This window comes from Schistocerca nitens, chromosome 4 (assembly GCF_023898315.1).
Source record: "Schistocerca nitens isolate TAMUIC-IGC-003100 chromosome 4, iqSchNite1.1, whole genome shotgun sequence".
Classification (NCBI taxonomy): Eukaryota; Metazoa; Arthropoda; class Insecta; order Orthoptera; family Acrididae; genus Schistocerca; species Schistocerca nitens.
The window spans coordinates 67442281-67448443 of NC_064617.1; the positions used below are offsets into that span (position 1 = coordinate 67442281).

The 6163-nt window shown below is 35.2% G+C and overlaps 1 long non-coding RNA gene across 2 annotated transcripts; it reads right to left on the minus strand.

The window, feature by feature from the left end:
• Positions 1-4921: 4921 nt before the first annotated feature.
• Positions 4922-5942, minus strand: LOC126252799 (uncharacterized). 2 transcript variants are annotated; one of them, XR_007545854.1, is made up of 3 exons: positions 5871-5942; positions 5308-5464; positions 4922-5217 (listed from the first exon to the last, which is right to left on the minus strand). It is a non-coding gene; the product is annotated as an uncharacterized LOC126252799 (long non-coding RNA). The 2 variants fall into 2 exon arrangements; XR_007545853.1 differs by having other exon boundaries at positions 5731-5926.
• Between the last annotated feature and the right edge of the window lie 221 nt (positions 5943-6163).

A 6163-nucleotide genomic window follows, 5' to 3' on the forward strand; every position in this document is an offset into this window, starting at 1 on the left:
AATCTGTGTTGATGACGTGCTTGCACAATTGCGTGTGGATTCTCGTCAGCCCACACATGTTGATTGTGAAAATTTACAATTTGATCACGTTGGAATGAAGCCTCATCCGTAAAGAGAACATTTGCACTGAAATGAGGATTGACACATTGTTGGACGAACCATTCGCAGAAGTGTACCCGTGGAGGCCAATCGGCTGCTGATAGTGCCTGCACACGCTGTACATGGTACGGAAACAACTGGTTCTCCCGTAGCACTCTCCATACAGTGACGTGGTCAACGTTACCTTGTACAGCAGCAACTTATCTGACGCTGACATTAGGGTTATCGTCAACTGCACGAAGAATTGCCTCGTCCGTTACAGGTGTCCTCGTCATTCTAGGTCTTCCCCAGTCGCGAGTCATAGGCTGGAATGTTACGTGCTCCCTAAGACGCCGATCAGTTGCTTCGAACGTCTTCCTGTCGGGACACCTTTGTTCTGGGAATTTGTCTAGATACAAACGTACCGCGCCACGGCTATTGTCCCGTGCTAATCTATACATCAAATGGGCATCTGCCAACTCCGCATTTGTAAACATTGCACTGACTGCAAAACCACGTTCGTGATGAACACTAACCTGTTGATGCTACGTACTGATGTGCTTGATGCTAGTACGGTAGAGCAATGAGTTGCATGTAAACACAAGCACCGAAGTCAACATTACTTTCCTTCAATTGGGCCAACTGGTGGTGAATCGAGGAAGTACAGTACATACTGACGAAACTAAAATGAGCTCTAACATGGAAATTAAGCGTTTCCAGACACATATCCACATAACATATTTTCTTTATTTGTGTGTGAGTAATGTTTCCTGAAAGTTTGGCCCTACCTTTTAGTAGCACCCTGTATAGTTCACTCTGTTTTGCATAATTTAAAATGTGGAGAAAGTAACAGAGGTTTTTGCAGTGTAGTTATAATAACAAAAGTAAACTCAAAAAATATTGCTAAGAGACTGCAATGAGAAAGGAAAGATAAAACTTACCTTGTTACATCCCAGTACTTTCACCACTACAAGCTAGAGTACTGAATCTATTGACAGTGATTCCAGTTTCCAACACAATCGGTTTTTACTGAACTATATGTAGCATAGCATTTAGATTCAACATTAACAAAAACTTTGCAACACAAGTTTAGACTAAATATAAATTATGATTTGAAGATCTTTTACGGGTCACAGGACATAAAAGGCTCAAAACTTGTCTATTGAATAATGTAGCACATTACTGAAAATGCTGGGTTTATTTTTGTGGGATGAGAGTACAGTCTGGATTAATTTTTAGGTTTCCTGTTCTAGGAAAATCTCTCCATAGGATGTTTCTGTGATCCACACACAAATCTACTAAAGGTGAGTAGTTGCCTGTCCCTTAATTTACATATTGCTGTAGGCAGGAACTTACGTTATTGTTATACTTTGCTGATGCTATAAGCTCAGCTGCATTGCTGGGTCAATCCAAATGAAGTGGTCCAATAAAAATGAAGTTGGGTGCTTGACCAGTTTTAAATATTTTAATTTTTTATGTGTGATTACCCTATAATTTAAGTTAAAAACAGTTTTTAAAAAATTTTACCTTTCACCTTTACTGAATGATGGCCATTTTCATTTGTAAGTGCGGGACGATGTTTCCGTTTAGAGACGTTAGCAAAAATATGAATATCTCTGCACTGGGTTATGTTACTACATTGCAATTGACATGATTGTTTTTAGAAAATGTCCTCTACAACATTGTCTATTACACAAAACACCCTAAATTCAAAAATAACTCCAAAGTTTGGTATCCAAATTTTCAAAAATGCACTTTTTTTAGGCCCAAAAATAACAAACAAGGAGTGATTTATGAGTGTCTGTTTTTTTCCTATAGTTAGATATCATAACACTACTAGCCTCATATAGAGCAAGGACACTTATAAATGTTTCCTTAATTTTTTATGAATTCTTGAAATTTGAAAATTTTCCTTTTTGTAAAGTTTGGGGTAAGTTATGTCAGGTGGGATTGAATATAAAAATATGATTTTTGCACAGTTTGTACACCTATATGATAGCAACGTACTGTAATAATTTCAACACTGATATCTGACTGAACAGAGATATGAATTTTTGAAAATGAGATAATTCACATTATTCTACAACTGACCTTATGGCTGTTGCCTATTCATGTGTGATATTGGCGGGATAGAATCAATTATTATTGAAGTAAGGTACTGAATTATACCCAAAAAGTGGAAACATCACTGAAATTAACATTTATATTATTTTGACATACTTAAAATAAATATTTTCAATTAACATCCTTCGAGATGCGACACTTATTTCTTCAGACAGCTTCCGTGATATACAATAAGACCTCCCAGTTGCTGTGGTAAGTTCAAGCACTGAAAGTTTCCTTAAAACATTTTTCATTGGCAAACTTTTTCACTAGTAAATTTCTTGAATGATGTTCATGGGCCAGCAAGGTGGTAAAAATGCACAAAAACATCATTGTTTTCCAAACTTATTCTTTCAATCTCTACAGCCACCACTGTCCATCATACACACATGCCACTATGTCATTCAACGTTAAAGACAAATGTAATTTTACTGACACAATGATACTCATAAATTTCGGTTTCTGATGTTATACAGCATCAAACTAAGTTTTCTGCAATGCCAAGGAATTTGTGGAAATACCTTGTTCCTTTTATTGCTATACAGTTTTCAAATCTGGTTTGAAGTGTTGTTTCCATATGCAGAACCACTTCATCTTTCTTGATCAGAAAATAGGTAATGCCTTTAATATTATCCTTGAAAAAGACATACATGTCCTGTACTGTGAGAATTTGGTCTGTGGTTGGTCTTTGCAGGCTGGCTTTACATGCTTCACGTTTTGTTGTACCTCCTACTCAATGACATGCATTTTTACCATGGCACGATGCAAAAAAGTGCCATTCAGTCTACTTCGTGGTTGCACAGATTTGAAAAATAATTTTTGTTCTTATACTGACTACCACTCCCATCTGAAAAGTATATCAGCTTCTCAACCTCGGAAAAATTTTCTTTTATGTAATTTATTACATAATCTTGAAACATGTACAGCCAGAGTGTTGTCCTCCAAGTAGTCGCATATAATGCACATTGAAGAACTGCAAACTTCATCTTTCTCATTTTTAAAGTAGAGAATAAATGGATGCACTGTTGCCTGGTCATTGACACAGTGGTACCCATGTATTGCATCCTGAATCACAAATGTAAAATTTTCTGCAAAATCAGCTAGCACTATGCATTCAGTTTCATGAAGCTGTGCTTTTTTGTCCTTCAAAAACTTCCTTTGGATTTTAGAAACATAGCAGTGACTTTTGAGTTTTTGTAAGTTATCAATTAAAGATTCCAAGTACTCTTCCTGGGATTTAACCACTGTTATCATTTCTGCTCTGTCAGTTGTGACCCACCGTTTGAAGGTTATACTGCCTGGCATTTCCTCATCATATTCGCGAAACAATTCAATAACTGTTTCCTTGCCAGGGCATTTATTACACAAACTCACCATGCAATCATAACTGTTAGTGTCACAGACCATTAAATCTAATAACTCTTTGTAGTTAAGATCACTGAGTTTTGCACTAGCAATCATCAGTTTGACATTTTGATGATATAAACAAACACATATGGAGTGTGTCCATGAGGATACAGCCAAAATACACCACTTAGGTCAGAGGTCACAAAATTTTGACCTTACAATTTCGCATTCAGGGTGAGAATTTTTGAAAGCTACATAAAGTTCATTTAAAATTGACAGCATTAGTCATTACTGCTTTGTTACTTTAACTGCATTTATAACAAATCTTTTTCTATCTTTGCAACCTGGGCACATTCTACTGTTTTCATCATCTTCAAAAAACTGCTGGATTTTTTAATTGTTTCTTCACTTATACCTACTCCTTTCTTCTTTCCTAAAACTGGAAGAATGCCTTGCTCTTTCACTAATTTTTGGGTTAGTTTAACCAAACAAGATATGTTGATTTCATGAACTATTTTTTTCTCTTGGCCACAAGTCAGGGAGCAAACTTAAAATTTTAACTTTTTCCTCTTTGTATGTCACTGAACATTTAATTTTTAATTTCTCTATTAAGCTCAAATATTCAGTGTCAGATGATGATGGTGGTAGTCCTAAGTTTTCTTCTTCTTTAGAAATAATGTTGGTATCTGTATTATTAAAGCATGATTCCAAGTCTTTTCTAATTTTCTCTGAAATGTGTTGTGCCTTATTTTCAATAGCTTCTTTTCTTTTTCTGCTACTTAATTTTATTATTTTCGAAGCAGGAGATACATCTAACTTAGAACAAGCAAAATCCAATATGCTAACAGCTTCCTCATTAGGGATATAAATGTCATTAACACGGTTACATGATTCCAATTCTGGATTCAGAACAAATATTTTTGAGTAACAATTTGGGCACAGGGAATTTCCAGGAATCACATTACGTTTCACTTGGGAAGCTGTTTCACTCTCACATAACAAGAACAAATGTTGAGGTTTTATTGCCCTTAAACCTTTAGTAATAAGCTTTTTATGAACTTTAAGTGGATCACAGCACTTTCTTCCAAAATGTTGTTGTACTTCAGAATATATTTCATGATACTCACACACTGATGTTACAGAAGAACTTACTCAAAATTTAAACAAAGTTTGGCTTGCTGTATTGGGCAGTTCAATTGGCCCTAAAATCATGAGACAAAGTTTAGTTAATATTGTCACAAACATTAAAATCTGTATCATGCAAAATGTGTTGTTGATTTCAAATGAGGGGGAGTGGATTGTTCTCAAGCTGCCACAATTATATAACTGTAGCTTTGTGCACACAGTGTTCATTATCAAGGGAAAGGTACAAGGAAAGAAACCACTACACACATCCAAGATAATATTCCTTTAATTACTATGATGACAGCTTCAGTTTACTGCTATTTTACACAACACACTTATGAAAACTCTAGTCTTGTTCTAAACATGATAGGGAAATTATGCTGAGGGTTGGGTCTTCTGATACACTTGACTGCAATTAGTTTCCCAACCATAAAAGTTCCGTATACCTTATTTAATGAAACGTCTTACAGATAGTCACAACCTGTGTATGTCTATTGCGCTGCTGCCAATTTCTTCATTAACTTCGATGAAACTTATATTTTGAATAGTATGATATAATGCAACCTATAAAAGTAAAATAAAATTTAATCTTACCGAAATATAATGACTACCCACTCAACTTCGAAAAGACTAAGGATTACAAATAAAACATACGAATACAAGTTTTGTGTTAAATACGCCGTTTCACATTTTATTAGTTGACTGCTACAGACAAATACAGGAACTTTTCAATGCCATCTTTTGTTTGGTATTTCACTTCATAGCGTTTCACTTCTGATCAGCAGTCAGAACCGCCTCAAGACATACCGAACTGCAATAAATAAATAAAATATAAATTGTAGTAGCTACGTCAAGTGACGAAATAAATTTTTGGTGTACCAAAAAAGAAATCGCCGAGTAAATGTAGATATAACGTAAGTGGCACAGATCAGTTTGCACTATCCCACAAAATTTAATCAACATATATTTAAAACAAGTACACGACGCCATCAAGAACTATACACTGTCAAAACAACCTACATGCATTTCGACAAGAAGAATCGATTCCGGGAAAAAAAATTAAATTTTATAGCTTACGCCCTCTTATAAAAACAACCCAAATAAAGAAAGCGGCGACGTTTTCTATAACTGCTTCTTTAGCTTTCTTTTTTTCTTCTGGTGATACCTCTCCAGGAACATGAATCATCCGAAACATGATAAAATAGTAATATACGTACACAAAATCAAATTTGCCACGCAAATCTGTATTACCAAAACATAACAAAGTTTAACCTTCGACCATAGAATACTGTTAGTTTATCGCCAAAGATAAAAACGTCAAACTAATCGAGAAAGATGTAAAATTGAAATGATTAGATACAAATTTACAAAATGCAACGAACAGTTTACTATAGTCAGCTGGTTTCTGAAAGGTTATTATTTTTAGCACACCGAACATATATGGGACGCACGTCCAAGAAAAGAATTCCTTCTGTGTGTTGAATTTTGTTGCAGTTATTGGAGGTGTTCG